This window comes from Heptranchias perlo, unplaced genomic scaffold (assembly GCF_035084215.1).
Source record: "Heptranchias perlo isolate sHepPer1 unplaced genomic scaffold, sHepPer1.hap1 HAP1_SCAFFOLD_64, whole genome shotgun sequence".
In the NCBI taxonomy this organism is placed as follows: domain Eukaryota; kingdom Metazoa; phylum Chordata; class Chondrichthyes; order Hexanchiformes; family Hexanchidae; genus Heptranchias; species Heptranchias perlo.
Genome location: NW_027139666.1, coordinates 1003797 through 1021261, shown reverse-complemented (window position 1 = coordinate 1021261; position 17465 = coordinate 1003797). Strand labels below are relative to the sequence as shown.

Sequence of the window (17465 nt, the reverse complement as noted above, 5' to 3'; positions counted from 1 at the left end):
GGGTATAGCCTATACTGAGGAAGACTACGACAAAATACAAGAAGACTTTAATAAGCTTGCTGAAAGGCGGTGTAAATGGCCATTGAATTTCCATATAGAAAGGTGTGAGGTGGTGCATTTTGCTCGGGGGAATAAGGAGGCCAAACACTGCTTTGAAAATAAGAGTCTAAATGGGGTAGAAGAGCAATGGGATTTAGGGGTACAGATTGACAAATCTTTAAAAGTAGCAACACAGGTTGATAAGGCCATGAAATGCAAACACAGAGGTTTATTTCTAGAGGAATATATTTGAAAAGCAGATAAGTTATGTTGAATTGTAATTTTAACTGTCAAACCTTCTGTCAAACTATTAAATCTTCTTTTTCTGAAATCCGTGCTGACTATTCCTTATTATATTTTCGGTTTCTGGATGTTTTTCTGTTGCTTCATTGAATAAAAGATTCCATGATCATTCCTACCACTGACCTTTAGTTAACTGGTCCACAGTTCCCTGGAATTGTTCTATTTCCTGTTTCAAAATATAAGAATCACATCAACTGTCATCCAGTCCTCTGGCACTATTCCTTTCTGTAATGATTTTTTCTATAGCTGTAACAATGCCTCTGCTATCTCTTCCTTTGCTTCATTTAATAAGTGCAGATGCAATCCATCAGGATCAGGAGTTTAACCACCCTTTCTAACTTAAATGCCTTGATATCTTTATTGACCTCTTCCTCTATATCATATTCACCCTGTTAATCTCCCGGGAATATACTGAGGGAAAGTAATAATTCAATATTTCTGCCATTTCGCTGACGTTACCTGTGAGTTTATCTTGTCAATCCCTTAGTGGCCCTCAAGATATTCTGGTTTTCCTTCTGTTATTTCTGGCTCTGTACAATAATTTACGATTTCTTTTTATATTCCTTGATAATTTGATTTCGTGATTCCTGTTTGCTTCCCTAATTGTTTTTGTGACTTCTTCCTAACCTCTTCCTATTCGCTTTTGTCATCCCCTTATTTAATATCTATGAATGATAAATTCCACCAGCTTGTTGTGTCTGTTCAGGGGCTGATGTTTGGGAACTGTTTATTGTCTTTGATTAAAGTGACAGTAACCCAAAGGGAGCAATTCAGTCCGAAACTCCACAGAAACGCTCTATTTCTCCCTCCCAGTGAACTAAGGTGCTATGATGGTGAGTATCGCTCCCTTCCAAACAATTAATTCCAACAGGTTTGAATCCCAGCACGCTGAATTCAGAAACACCAAGACTGAAACCGAATTTGATGATGTTCAGAGGGATAGTGTTTTCAAAACACAAACGAGTCTAATTTATATAAAAAAATATTTTTAAAATTCATTTATTTCCCCCATATCGTTGAATTAACTCTGTTCCTTTGTATTATTATTTGTCCTGATCTGTACAGTGGATACGGGACACAATTGCTCGGATTCAGTGAAATTAATTGATTTTCTGAAGTTTTTCCCTCTGCTGATTCCCGTTCCTTATTTAAATTATGTCGGATTAACCTTTCTGATCTATAGAAGGGTCATAGTCCTGAACCGTTAACCCGAGCTTCCATTCTCCACAGATGGTGCCGGACCTGCTGAGCCTTTCCAGCATTTTCGGTTTGATTTTTTTCTATATTTTATCCCTTTCACTTTTGACGGTCGCCGTTGAAACTTGCAGATTTGCACTCAGTTTTTATTTGTGTTTCAGTTCGGTTTATTTGAATTAATATAAATCGTCTCCTGAGAATTCAGACAGAAATATTGCGCAATGTAGAGTGAAATATAATGGGGCAACTTTCGAATGAGGAAAACAAAAACTTTATTCGAAATCAATTGTCTAATTTTTAACTGACAAAATTAGAAAAAATACGGGAGTAGAAGTTACAGAGAGAAACTATTTCCTCACATTGCACATTGTCCTGAATCTGGAACAACGACAGAGAATGTGAATTTGTTCCACTCAGTTACAGTTCTCACTTATGGCCAGTAGATGTCAGACTGCATGTGAGTGTGGCATTAATTCTATGTCTGTCATTCTCTGGTACTGTATGTGAGTGTGATATTCATTCTGTATCCGTCAGTCTCCAATACAGTCTGTGAGTGTGGGATTCATTCTGTATCTGTCAGTCTCTGGTACTGTGTGTGAGTGTGTGATTCGTTTTGTATCTCTCAATCTCTGGTGCTATCTGTGAGTGTGGGATTCATTCTGTGACTGTCAGTCTCTGGTATTCTATTTCAGTGTGGGATTCATTCTGTAACTCAGTCTCTGGGCAAAGTGCAAGTCTGGATTCGTTCTCTATTCTTATTTCAGGTTAGAGTATGGTACTTGAAACTGTATGTTTAATTCATTAATGTATGCAAATCTTTCGTGCTGCATTAATTTGTAAATATTGATACACTTTTGGATTTTGTTTTAATCAAACAACGTGTGCGAGTTTTGTTGAATGATTACATCTTAATCTCCGTGAAGATAATGTGTATTTCAATCTTTTACTGTGAAATTATTGGACTGGTATTTATTTTGTAGCTCAGTCTGGGCTAATAGAATAATTATTGTATCTTTCAGTCTGACACTGTATGAGATTTTTGGACTGGTATGTAATGTGTGGTTCAGTCTGTAAAATGGAATTCATACTGTACCTTTCAGTCTGATACTGTGTAATATATTTAGACAGGTTTGTAAGGTGTAGTTCAGTCTGCACGAAAGGAATTGATACTGTATCTTTCATTTTGACACTGAATGTGACTTTTGGACTGGTATCTAATGTACACCTCAGTCTGCACTAATGGGATTGATACTGTATCTTCCAGTCTGAAACTGCGTGAGATTTTTGTACTGGTATGTAACGTGTAGGTCAGTCTGTACTAATTAAATCAATACTATTTCTTTCAGTATGGTACTGTACGTGATTTCTGGACAGGTATCTAATGTGAACCTCCGTTTGCAGTAAGGGAATTGATACTCTGCCTTTCAGTTTGATAAATATGATTTTTGGACAGGTAACTAATGTGTACCTCTGTCTAATGGGATTGATACTGTATCTTCCAGTATGATACTTTATGCAAATTTTGGACTGGTATATAATGTGTAGCTCAATCTGCAACAATAGGATTGAAACTGTACATTTCATTCTGACACTATGAGGTTTTTGGACATATATGTGAGTCAAATATGGGTAACATCTGAACTGGTATCTAATTTGTATCTCAGTGTATAATATTGGCATGAATACTGCATCTTTAAACTCATAATGTGGTGTGAGTTGTGGGCTGGTATTTAATTTGAATCTCGGGGTACACTATTGTGATTCATTCTGTACCTATCAATCAGTACCATGTGTCAGTTCTATCTGGTATTTAATTTGTAGCTAATTCTGATCTTATGTGAGATTAACACAGTGACTTTCAATCTGATACTGGGTGTGATTTTGGACTGGGAATTATTTATCTGCCAGTCAGCGGGATTGAGTCATTGTGAAATAGAAATTCCGTCAGTCTCTCCTGCTCTGTTTGACTGTTGGATTGGGATCAGTTTGGCATTGACTATTTCTGCTGTGTGAGACTGTGGGATTGATGACCTGTCTGTGTCTCTGTGCTCTGTGAGTGATAATATACTCACAGAGTATATTAAGAAAGATTGGTAGGGTGGTAAATAGCGAGGAGGATAGCCTCAGTCTGCAGGACTAAAGAGATGGGTTGGTCAGATGGGCGGAACAGTGGCAAATGGAATTTAACCCGGAAAAGTGCGAGGTGATGCACTTTGGAGGGACTAACAAGGCAAGGGAATACACAATGAATGGGAGGACCCTAGGCAAGACAGAGGGTCAGAGGGATCTTGGTGTGCAAGTTCACAGATCCCTGAAGGCGGCGGAACAGGTAGATAAGGTGCTAAAGAAGGCATATGGGAGACTTGCCTTTATTAGCCGAGGCATAGAATATAAGAGCAAGGAGGTTATGATGGAGCTGTATAAAACACTGGTTAGGCCACAGCTGGAGTACTGTGTGCAGTTCTGGTCGCCACACTACAGGAAGGATGTGATCGCTTTGGAGAGGGTGCAGAGGAGATTCACCAGGATGTTAACAGGGCTGGAGCGCTTCAGCTATGAAGAGAGACTGGCAAGATTGGGTTTGTTTTCCTTGGAGCAGAGGAGGCTGAGGGGGGACATGATTGAGGTGTACAAAATTATGAGGGGCACAGATAGGATGGATACTAAGGAGCTTTTTCCCTTCTTTGAGGGTTCAATAACAAGTGGACATAGATTCAAGGTAAAAGGCGGGAGGTTTAGAGGGGAATTGAGAAAGAACTTTTTCACCCAGAGGGTGGTTGGAGTCTGGAACTCACTGTCTGAAAGGGTTGTGGAGGCAGGAACCCTCACAACATTCAAGAAGCATTTGGATGAGCACTTGAAATGCCATAGCATACAAGGCTACGGACCAAATGCTGGAATATGGGATGAGAGTAGACAGGGCTGATGGCCGGCGCGGACACGATGGGCCGAAGGGCCTCTATCCGTGCTGTATAACTCTATGACTCTATACATACTGTGTGTGAGAAGAAGCTGGCTGCACTGTTCCTTGTGCCCCGGGTGGAGGAAACATCACACTAATTCTGGGCCCTTCAAGGATTTGCCTGTAGGAAGAAAAATTATCTCTTGTAATTCAAGAACAGTTGAGGTAGAAAATACAAAAGTGATCAATTGAATCTCTCTGTTAATAATCATTGTAATATCCACAAATGAAAACCAGCGATACAAACAGTGTCAGTGTCTGACTCCACTGCAGTACTGCAGCACTCAGCTTCTGCACACCAGGTAAGTTGGGCTGTTTTACAACAATTTAGTGACATCCACACACAGCCCAACCCCTGCACTGATCCATGAATGGGACTACCCGATGGGGCGGAGACCTTTGCACATATCAGATTTCTAATCCCCGCTCCCATGGGAATAACCGTTCAACCAAAACTAAACAGCCGCTGTTTAAAATGTGTCCTTCAAACTTCTCACCTGATGCCTGCAATAGATGCTTTTTGTATAACTCCCCATATCCTTACTGTCCGGCTCTGTTTACTGTTCTATAACAAACACTAAAGGTTAATGGGCAGGTTTAAAAAAATCAGATTTAATACCTGCCACCAATCACAAACACGCTCACACTGCACATTGTCCGGTTTCAGCAATTTGTTCCGAACTGTTGCAGTTCTGCTTCCGGCCAGTAGATGTCCCCAAACCCCGGGACATTGAAGTTTGCAGATGAGAGAGGGACAGAAGATAAACTCATTCTTCACATTATATTGCACGGGTGGGATTTAGAAAAACTGGGGATTGAGACGAGCTGCAAGTACATTTTGTTAGAGCAAACACTGGTTGTGATACTGTGTTAAATTCTTGTAATTTGTTTCGGAGATATAGTCAATACAGATCAAGACTGGGACAAAATAAACATGCAGAACGGCCTTGTAAATGGCCATTGAATTTCAATATAGAAAGGTGTGAGGTGGGGCATTTCGCCAAGGGGAATAAGGAGGCCACATACTGCATGGAAAATAAGAGTCTAAATGGGGTAGAGGAGCAATGTAAATCATCCTGAGATATCAGAGAGAAATACTGTGCAATGTACAGTGATATATAATGGGGCAAATTCACAACTATGGAACGAGTGAAACAAAAACTTTATTATGAATCAATTGTCTTCATTTTTCACCGTCAAAAAGTGCAAAAATACGAGAGTAAAAGTTACAGACAGAAACATCCCTCACATTGCACATTGTCCTGTTTCTGGAACCACGACAGAGAATGTGAATTCGTTGCCTTATTATAGTTGTCGCTTCCCGTCAGTCGAGGTCAGTCTCTGGTACTGGATATGAGACTGGGGTTTATTCTGTATCTGTCAGTCTCTGAAACTGAGTGTGAGCATGGGGTATATTCTGCATCTGTCAGTCTCTGGTACTGTCTGTGTGTGGGATACATTCTGTATCTGCCATTCTCTGCTACTTTATCTCAGTGTGGGATTCATTCTGCAATTAAATCTCTGTGACAATGTGCATTCTATACTCTTATTTCAGTTTCCACTATTGTATTGAAACTTTAAAGTATATACATGTCTTCATCGAGCATTTAATTTGTTCACACAGATACACTTTTTGATTTTCTTTAATCAAACAACGTGTGAGAGTTTTGGAGTCGTGTTACATCTTAATCTCTGAACTCTATTGTGAATGATAATATACCTTTCAATCTGTTCACGTTGAAATTACTGGACTGGTGAGTAATGTGTAGTTCAGTCTGCAATAATGGGATTAATTCTGCATCTGAGTCTAACACTGTATGTGATTTTTGGACTGGTATGTAATATGTAGCTCATCCTGCACTAAAGTAATTGATACTGTATCTATCATTCTTATACTGTATGAAATTTTTGGACTGGAATGCAATGTATAGCTCAGGCTGCACGAATGGAATTGATACAGTGTCACATTGAAAGATTCAGTTTGAGATTTTTGGACTGGTGAGTAACGTGTAGCTCAGTCTGTGCTAATGGAATTAATATTGTATCTTTGAGTCTGATACGGTATGAGATTCTTGGATTGCTATATAATGTGTGGCTCAGTTTTCACTAATTGAATCGATTCTGTATCTTTCAGTCTAATATTGTATGAGATTGTTGGACTGATATATAATGTTCAGCTCAGGCAGTGCGAATAGAATTTAAATTGTATCTTCCAATCTGATCATTTGTGATTTTTGGACTAGTACGTAATGTGTAGCTCAGTCTGTACCAATGGTATTGATAATGTTTATTTCAGCAAACACGAGTATTTAACACTATATCCTATATGTAGCTCAGTCTGCACCAATAGAATTTAGACTGTATCTTTCAATCTGCCACTATGAGATATTTGGACTTGTCTGTAAAGTGTAACTCAGTCTTCAGTAATGTGACTGTGACATTCATTCTATATCTGTCGTCTCCAGTACAGTCTGTGAGTGTGGAGATTCATTCTGTATCTGTCGGTCTCTGGTACTGTGTGTGAGTGTGGGATTAATTCTGTATCTGCAGGTCTCTGGTGCTGTGTGTGAGTGTGAGATTTATTCTGTATCTGTCAGTCTCTGCTACATTATCTCAGTGTGGGATTAATTCTGTAATTCAGTCTCTGAGACAATGTGCAAGTCTGGATTCATTCTGTATTCTTATTTCAGTTTACAGTATCGTATTTGAAACTGTATCTTTAATACTTTAAATTATATGCAGTTCTTCGTCCAGTGTTTAATTTGTAAATATGGATACACTTTTCAATTTTCTTTAATCAAACAACGTGTGTGAGCTTTGGAGTGTGATTACATCTTAATCTCTGAACTCTGTTGTGAATGATAATGTACCTTTCAATCTGTTCGTGGTGAAATTATTGGATTGGTATGTAATGTATAGCTCAGTCAGCAATAATGGGATTAATTCTGCATCTCAATCTAATATTGTATGAGATTTTTGGACTGGTATGTAATATGTAGCTCAGCCTGCACTAAAGGAATTGATACTGTATCTATCAGTCTGATACTGTATGAGATTTTTGGACTGGAATGTGATGTGTAGCTCATTCTGCACAAATGGAAGTGATACTGAATCTTTCAATCTGACATTCTATGAGATTTTTGGACTCGTCATCTGTGCTAATGGAATTGTTATTGTATCTTTGAGTCTGATGGGGTATGAGATTCTTGGACTGCTATGTAATGTGTGGCTCAGTCTGCACTCATGGAATTGATACTGTTTATTTCAGTCGAAGATTTTATGGGATTTTCAGTCTGGTATGTAATGTACAGGTCAGGCAGTGCTAATAGAATTGATACTGTATCTTCCAGTCTGATCATTTATGAGGTTTTTGGACTGGTATATAATGTGTAGCTCAGTCTGAACGAATGGTATTGATACTGTTTATTTCAGTATATTACTCTATGAGTATTTACTAATATTTCTACTATGTAGCTCAGTCTGCACTAATGGTATTCATACCGTCGCTTTCAATCTGACACTATGATATCTTTGAACTGGTATGTAAAATGTAACTCAGTCTGCAGTAGTGTGACTGTGAGATTCATTCTGTGATTGTCAGTTCCTGATACTCGATGTGAATGTGGTATTCATTCTGGATCTATCAGTCTCTGGTACTGTGTGTGAGTTTGGGATTCATTCCATATCTCTCAGTCTCTGATTTTGTATGTGTGAGCGATTCGTTCTGTTCCTGTCAGTCTCTGGTACTATATGTGAGTGAGACATTCATTCTGTATCTATCAATTTCTGATGCTGTATGTGAGTGATTTAAATTCTGTATCTGTCAGTCTGTGCTACAGTGTGTGAGTGTGGGATTCATTTTGAATCTGTCAGTCGCTGGTAAATTGTATGAGTTTGGGATTCATTCTCCATATCAGTCTCTGGCACTCTATCGGAGTGAGAGATTCATTCTTTATCTGTATCTAATTTATATCTTCATTTACAGGATGGCGTTCACATCTGTATCTTTAATACTGAAATGTATGAATAATTTTTCCCAGTTTTAATTGGTAGATAATGACATTTTAAAAAATGTAATAAGATAATGTGGGCATCTATTTTTGGAATTCTATTAAATCTACATTGGGAACACAATTGTGAATTTGTGCATCTTCCAATTGATATGGTGACATTTTTGAACTTGTATATAATGTGTAGCTCAGTCTGCATGAATGGAATACTGTATATTTCAGTCTGAATCTGTATCAGTTTTGTTGTCGTGGTTTCTAATGTGCAGCTCAGTCTGCACTAATGGAATTGATACTGTATCTTTCAATCTGACACTGAGATTTTTGGACTGGAACGTAATTTATAACTCAGCCTGCACTAATGTAGGTGACTGTGAGATTCACCTTGTATCTCTCAGTCTCTGGTACTGTGTGTGAGTGTGGGATTCATTTTGTATCTGTCAGTCTCGGGTGCTGTGAGTGAGTGTGGGATTCATTCTGTATCTGTCAGTCTCAGGTGCTGTGAGTGAGTGTGGGATTCATTCTGTATCTGTCAGTCTCAGGTGCTGTGAGTGAGTGTGGGATTCATTTTGTATCTGTCAGTCTCTGGTACTGTGTGTGAGTGTGGGATTCATTCTGTGTCTGTCAGTCTCTGCTGCTGTGTGTGAGTTTGCGATTCATACTTTAACTCTCAGTCTCTAGTGCTTTATTAGAATTTGGGATGAACTCGGTATCTGTCTGTCCTTGGTACTGTATGCCTGAGTGGGATTCATTCTGTTTCTGTCATCTCTGGTACCATACTTGAGTATGGGATTCACTCTGTGTCTGGCAACCTCTAGTACTGTATGCGAGTTTGGGATTACTTCTGCATGTCTGTCTCTGTACTGTATCGGAGTGTGAGATTCATTCTGTTTCTGTCCATAATTATTCTCTCAGATTACATTATGATGTTCAATACTGTAGCTTTAATAAGTTAATGCTTGAATAGCTTTTCTCATTATTTAATTGGTAAATATGGATACACTTTCGGATTTGAAGCTGGAGGCTTTAATCAGATAATTTGTGTGCTTTTTGGACTACTATTAAATCTGTAAATCTGTGAGTAATATTGTGAATGATAATTTATCTTTCAAATTGATATGGTGACATTTCTGAATTGGTAAATAATGTGCATCTCAGTCTGTGCTAATAGAATTGATACTGTATCTTTAAATCTCATAATGTGAGTATATTATAAACTGGTATCTAATTTGTTTCTCTGGTTACACTGTCACAGCATTTCTCAATCTGATATTGTGCATGAGTTTCGGCCTTCATTTTGTATTTGAATGATACACCATTCGAATGGATACTGCATGTATTAAACTCACGTGTGTGTGAGAGTTCTGGGCTAGTATTCAATTTGAATCTCGGGACATCTGGTATTTAATTCATGGCTAATGTTGCCCTTTTGTGAAATTGACAATCTGATAGTGTGATTTTGGCTGGGATTTTTGAATCCACCTGTCAGCGGGACTGAGTTTGGGAGAAATGGAACAGTGTCTGCCTCACCTGCTCTGTTTGAATGTTGGATTGAAAATGTGACTCTGGAACTTGGGATCAGTTTGGGACTGACTACTTCTGCTGTGTGGGACTGTGGAACTGATGACCTGTCTGTGTCTCTGTGCTCTGAGAGTGAGAATATACCTACTGTGTGTGAGAAGCAGCTGGCTGCACTGTTCCTTTGCCTCGGGTGGAGGAAATTTCACATTCATTCTGGCTCCTTCAAGTATTTGCCTGTAGAAAGAAACGTATCTCTTGTAAATCAAGAACAGGTGAGGTAGAAAATGCAGAAGTGATCAGATTAATATCTGTTAATAATAATATTGAATATCCACAAATGAAAATCAGCGATACAAACAGTGTCAGTGTCTGACTCCACTGCAGTACTGCAGCACTCAGCTTCTGCACACCAGGTGTGTTGGGCTGTTTTACAACAGTTTAGTGACATTCAGACAAAACCCAACCCCTGGACTGATCCATGAATGGGACTACCCGATGGGGCGGGGAGCTTTGCACATATCAGATTTCTAATCCCCTCTTCCATGGGACTAACCGTTCAACCGAAACAAAACAGCCACTGTTTAAAATGTGTCCTTCAAACTTCTCACCTGATGCCTGCAATAGATACTCTTTGTATAACTCCCCACATCCTTACTGTCCGGCTCTGTTTACTCTTCAATAACAAACACTAAAGGTTAATGGGCAGGTTTAAAAAATCAGATTTAATACCTGCCACCAATCACAAACACGCTCACACTGCACATTGTCCGGTTTCAGCAATTTGTTCCGAACTGTTGCAGTTCTGCTTCCGGCCAGTAGATGTCCCCAAACCCCGGGTCATTGAAGTTTGCAGATGAGAGAGGGACAGAAGATAAACTCATTCTTCACATTATATTGCACGGGTGGGATTTAGAAAAACTGGGAATGGAGAACATTTTTTCGATAAAACATTGGTTGTAATGCTGTATTAAATGATTTTAATTAATTTAGGGGGTGTAGTCAATACTGAGGAAGACTACGACAAAATAAGCTTGCAGAACGGCCGTGTAAATGGCCATTGAATTTCAATATAGAAAGGTGTGAGCTGGTGCATTTTGCCAGGGGGAATAAGGAGGCCACATACTGCTTGGAAAATAAGTGTCTAAATGTGGTAAAGGAGCAATGCAAATCGTGTCCTGAGAAATCAGAGAGAAATACTGTGCAATGTACAGTGAAATATAATGGGGCAAATTCACAACTATCGAATGAGTGAAACAAAAACTTTATTATGAAACAATTGTCATCATTTTTCAATAACAAAACGAGCAAAAATACGGGAGTAGAAGTTACAGAGAGAACCTTTCCTCACGTTGCACATTGTCCGATTTCTGTAACCACGACATAAAATGTGAATTTGTTCCGCTCTTTTACAGTTCTCGCTTACGTCCAGCAGAAGTCAGTCTCCAGTACTGTGTGTGAGAGCGGGGTTTACTCTGCATGTCAATATCTGATACTGTGTGAGTGTGGGATTCATTCTGTATCTGCCAGTCTCTGGTACTGAGTGTGAGCATGGTGTTAATTCTGTATCTCTCAGTCTCTGGCACTACATATGAGTTTGGGATCATTCTGTATCTGCAAGTCTGTGGCACTGTATACGAGAGTGGGATTAATTCTGTATCTGCCAGTCTCAGGTACTGTGTATAAGTGTGGAATTAACTCTGTATCTGTCAGTCTCTGGTACTGTGTGTGAGTATGGGATTCATTCAATATCTGTTAGTCCCTGGTATTTTGTGTGAATGAGCGTTTCAGTCTGTTTCCGTCAGTGTCAGGTGCTATATGTGAGGGAGACTTTCATTCTGCATCTATCAATTTCTGGTACTGTTTGTGAGTGATATAAATTTTGTCTCTGTTAGTCTGTGCTACAGTGTGTGAGTTTAGGATTCATTCTGTATCTGTCAGTCTCTGGTACCGTGGGAGTGTGTGATTCATTCTATGTCTGTCAGTCCCTTGTAATGTGTGTGAGTGTGGGATTCATTCTGTATCTGTCAGTCCCTTGTAATGAGTGTGAGTGTAGGATTCATTCTGTATCTGTCAGTCCCTTGTAATGTGTGTGAGTGTCGGATTCATTCTGTATCTGTCAGTCACTGTTACATTGTTTGAGTGCTGTTTTCAATTTGCATGTCAGTCTCTGGCCCTCTATCTGAGTGTGAGATTCATTCTTTATCTGTATGTAATTTGTGTCTCTGTTTACAGTATGGTGTTCAAAACTCTCTCATTAATACCTCAATGTATCAATAATTTTTCCCAGTGTTTAATTGGTAGATAATGATACATTTTAAAATATAATGTTTTCGGTTATAATCAGAGAATGTGGGCACTTTTTGGACTTCTATTAAATCTGTATCGATGGGAAAAAAATTGTGAATTAGTTTATCTTCCAAAATGATATGGTGACATTTTTGAACTTGTATATGATGTGTAGCTCAGTCTGCTTGAAAGGTATACTGTATATTTCAGTCTGAATCTTTATCAGTTTTTTGTAGTGCTTTATAATATGTAGATCAGTCTGCACTAATGGATTTGATACTGTATCTTTCAATCTGACACTATGAGATTTTTGGACTGATGTGTAATGTGTAACTCAGACTGCATTAATGTGTGTGACTGTGAGATTCATTCTGTATCTGTCAGTCCCTAGTACTGTCTGTGAGTGTGGGATTCATTCTATATCTGTCAGTCCCTAGTACTGTCTGTGAGTGTGGGATTCATTCTGTATCTGACAGTCCCTAGTACTGTCTGTGCGTGTGGGATTCATTCTGTATCTGTCAGGCTCTGGTACTGTGGGTGTGTGTGATTCATTCTATATCTGTCAGTCCCTTTTACTGTGTGTGAATGTAGGATTCATTCGGTATCTGTCAGTCTCTGTTACATTGTGTGAGTGCTGGTTTCATTCTGTGTGTCACTCTCTGGCCCTCTATCTGAGTGTGAGATTCATTCCTTATCTGTATGTAATTTGTATCTCCGTTTACAGTATGGTGTTCAAAACTTTATCTTTAATAGCTCAATTAATGCATATTTTTCCCAGTGTTTAATTGGTTGATAATGAAATGCTTTAGAATATAGTCCGAGAATGTGGGCACTTTTTGGACTACTATTAAATCGGTATCGATGGGAACACAATTGTGAATTAGTTCATCTTCCAAACTGATTGGTGACATTTTTGAACTTGTATATGATGTGTAGCTCAGTCTGCATGAATGGAATACTGTATATTTCAGTCTGAATCTGCATCAGTTTTTTTAGTGGTATATAATGTGTAGATCAGTCTGCACTAATGGAATTGATACTGTATCTTTCAATCTGATACTTCTTGGACTGGTAAATAATGTTACTCAGCCTGCACTAATGTGTGATTCATTTTGTATCTCTCAGTATCTGGAACAGTTTGTCAGTGTGGGATTCATTCTGTATCTTGTCAGTAGTGTGTGTGAGTTTGTGATTTATTCTATATATGCAGTCTCTGATACTGTGAGTGTGGGATTTATTCTGTCTCTTTCAGTCTCCAGTCTTGTATGTGGGTGTTGAATTCTTTCTGTATATGCAGCCTCTCAGACTGCATGTTGGTTTGGGATGCATTCTCTATCTGTCAGTCTCTGGTACTGTGTGTGAGTGTGTGATTCATTCTGTATCTCTCAGGCTCTGGTACTGTGTGAATGTGGGAGTCATTATCTTTCTGTCAGTCTCTAGTACTTTATGAGAGTGAGTAATTAACTAGATATCTATCAGCCCTTGGTACTGTATGCCAGTGTGGGATTCATTCTATATCTGTCATCTCTGGTACCATATGTGAGTGTAGGATTCGCTCTGTGTCTGTCAGTCTATTATTGTATGTGAGTTTGGGATTCCTTCTGCATCTGTCAGTCTCTGGTACTATATCTGAGTGTGAGATTCATTCTGTATCTGTATGTAATTATTCTCTCAGATTGCATTATGGCATAAAAAAATTTAGCTTTAATATCTTCATGTTTAGATCATATTTCTCATTATTTAATTCGTAAATGTGGACACACTTTAGGATTTGACACTGTAGGTTTTAATCAGATAATTTGTGTGCTTTTTGAACTACTATTAAATCTGTATCTCTGTGAGTACTATTGTGAAAGATAATGTATCTTTCAAATTGATATGGTGACACTTTTCAAATGGCGTATAATGTATAGCTCAGTCTGTGCTAATAGAATTGATACTGTATCTTTACATCTCACAATATGAGTCCATTATAAACTGATATCTAATTTGTTTCTCAGATTACACTCTCACAGCATTTTTAATCTGATACTGTACATGAGTTTTGGACTCGTATGCAATTTGTATCACATGATACATGCAATATCCATTCGCATAGTGTATAAACTCACATGTGTGTGAGAGTTCTGGGCGAGTAATCAATTGGAATCTCAGGGTACATTATTGGGATTCATTCTGCACCTTTAAATCGGGTGCCATGTGTGATTTCGATCTGGTATTTAATTCGTAGCTAATGTTGCCCTATTGTGAGATTGATACAGTGCCTTTCCATCTGATAGTGTGATCTTGGACTGGGATTTTTGTATCTACCTGTCAGCGGGACTCAGCTCGGGGGAAATGGAACAGTGTCTGCCTCACCTGCTCTGTTTGACTGTTAGATTGAAAATGTGTCTGTGGAACTTGGGATCAGTGTGGGACTGACTGCTTCTACTGTCTGAGACTGTGGAACTGATGACCTGTCTGTGTCTCTGTGCGCTGTGTGTGATAATGTACTTACTGTGTGGGAGAAGGAGTTGGCTGCACTGTTCCTTGTGCCTCAAGTGGAGGAAACATAACACTGATTCTGGGTCCATCAAGGATTTGTCTGCAGGAAGAAATTTATCTCTTGTAACTCAAGAACCAGTGAGGTAGAAAATACAAAAGTGTTCGAATTAATATCCATGTCAATGATTATTTTGAATATCCACAAATGAGAACCAGTGATACAAACAGTGTCAGTGTCTGACTCCACTGCAGTACTGCAGCACTCAGCTTCTGCACACCAGATGTGTTGGGCAATTTTACAACGATTTAGTGACATCCAGACACAACCCAACCTCTGCACTGATCCATGAATGGGACGACCCGATGGGGCGGGGACCTTTGCACACGTCAGGTTTCTAATCCCATCTCCCATGGGACGAACCGTTCAACCGAAACCAAACAGCCGCTGTTTAAAAAGTGTCCTTCACACTTCTCACCTGGTGCCTGCAACAGATGCTCTTTGTATAACTCCCCACATCCTTACTGTCCGGCTCTGTTTCCACCCGTCACTGTCCAATAACAATAAACAGGGTGAGACTGGAACTAAACCAGGAACATTCACTACTGGTTTGGGGAGAGAACGCAGCAATGATTTTAAATAGCAGGTTCTTCCCATTCTCTCCCCTTACCCTGGACACAGCCCGAGAATGACCTCTCCCTTCCCCCGCTCACTCCATGTTCCGTGACCAGTTCGTGATCCACTCCGCCTCTTACAAACAGCCCCCGGACTCCCCCTGCCCTTCCCCCGGACTCAATGCCGATCTCTGAGCCCATCTGCGGACACGGTCCCGAAGCGATGAGCTGCTGTAACGAGGCTGCTCTTTGCTCCCTTCCCCCGGGGGCCATGATCTCTCCATTCCCGGCTGTTTTAAACCATCTTCTTCCGCTCACTGAGGGAATGGCGCCCACAGGCCGAGCTGGGGGAGGGGAGCGCGCATGCGCTCTTCCGCTCAACAACAACCAGCGCTGGGGGCGGGGCTGAGTCGCGCATGCGCAGATGTCTGGTTTAATTCTCAATACAAAAATCGATGGAAACTTTCCCCAATTGGAATTTTTCAGAGTCTGAGCAAAGGAAGTGGGTCTGGGGGAAAGGTCAGAGGGAATGGGGTCCACAGGCAGTGCAGGAACAGGCACCAGAATGGAAAACAGATGGGATTCCACCAGTGCCTAACGCTGGAATCCAGACTGACTTTACAATCTCTAACTATTAAACGAGATGTTTCCATCCCTGCTGTTTCTCTCGGTATCTTTTGATGGAAAAGAGTCTTTCAGAGATAAAGTGGGCGGCTGTGAAATGAGCCAATTGGTTCTGTTCATTCTTGGTCCCTTTACTGATAAAGAAACTTGTGACTCCGTAACTGGAGGCCGGATTCCTCGAACCAATTCTGGAGAAACATGGGAGGAAAGTGGGAGTCGGTGTATTTGCCGGGACCGTGTAGGATTAATATTTGACGGCTACAGTCCCAGTTTATTTCAATCGGAGTGAAACTCTCGGTCACTGAGAGAAATACAGAAGGGCCCTGAGCTGCAAAATTGCAGAGGGTACAACATGCAAGAGAGGGTTAAATGCGTGACACTGTCCCTGAGAGTGGGATTAATAATGTGTCTGTCTCTGAAATAATATCAGTGAGAGATGAGACTGCATCTTCCGTCACTCCAGCTTGGAATGGCAATTGGAATGGAGAATTTTCCAATTTGTTACTGGGTGAAAACGGGACATTGCAGGTCAGTTTCTCTCTCTCTGATGTACAACATATGAAGGTGGAATACTGCTGCTGAGCGTGATACCGAGAGACTGATGGGAAGCGTATGGCTGATACTCTGCCTGTCTGTATCTCTCTGGCGCTGTACACGAAGGTGGGATACTGTTTGCTGAGTGTGAAACGGACACACTGAGAGGAAGTGTGAGAATGATACTTTGTCTGTGTGCCTGTCTCTGTCTGTCTCTTTATCTGTCCGTCTGTATTTCTCTCCCTCCAGCGCTGTACATGAAAGCGGGATAGTGTTATTGAGCTTAATATGAACACCCTGTTGGAAGGTAAAGACTGATTCTGTGTTTGTGAACAGACCTCCGGTGCTGTTGGTGAGACGGTCACTGTCCCTTCTATTATGTATGAGCCGGTCTGACGGTGCATTTATCAGTCTCCAGTCCAATAAGGAAAGGTGGGGAGAAACAGCATGTAACGGCCTGACACAGGACTGCCTATGAATGTTGAATTTATTCAGTAACTGGCCGTCTCTGGGTGTTGAGAATGGGACGGATAGGACACCAGTCACTGTTGTCTGTCAGTCAGTTTCGGAGGAGGGAGAGAAAGACAGAGAGACTGGAGGAGCCCAGAGCGGATAATTTGTATTATCGTCATAACCAAACATATTGCTGAGTGTGAATAATATAATCATGTAAAACCAGATATGGATAATCACATCCACAGCTGTGATTGGCTGCTGCCCCTGAATCTGGGGACCAGACACTGTGAGGAGCGCTGGCCTCAGAGTGTTTAACAGTTACTGAGCTGGGAAACGACAACTCACCTCCGAGAATCTGCAGCACAGGCCGAGCGGGGAGGAAAGCCTGTCACGGGAATTGTCAATCTGGCGAACAGTTTGTCCTGTGAATGTGAAGATGT

The 17465-nt window shown here is 40.3% G+C and overlaps 1 long non-coding RNA gene across 3 annotated transcripts; it reads right to left on the bottom strand.

Annotated features, from left to right (window-relative positions):
• Positions 1 to 3: 3 nt before the first annotated feature.
• Positions 4 to 15779, bottom strand: LOC137317938 (uncharacterized). Of its 3 annotated transcripts, none has more exons than XR_010961784.1 (5): positions 15276 to 15779; positions 14813 to 14899; positions 10178 to 10263; positions 4536 to 4622; positions 4 to 508 (listed from the first exon to the last, which is right to left on the bottom strand). It is a non-coding gene; the product is annotated as an uncharacterized lncRNA (long non-coding RNA). The 3 variants fall into 3 exon arrangements; XR_010961785.1 differs by lacking the exon at positions 4 to 508 and having other exon boundaries at positions 1795 to 4622; positions 15276 to 15347; positions 15468 to 15779; XR_010961783.1 differs by lacking the exon at positions 4 to 508 and having other exon boundaries at positions 1795 to 4622.
• Between the last annotated feature and the right edge of the window lie 1686 nt (positions 15780 to 17465).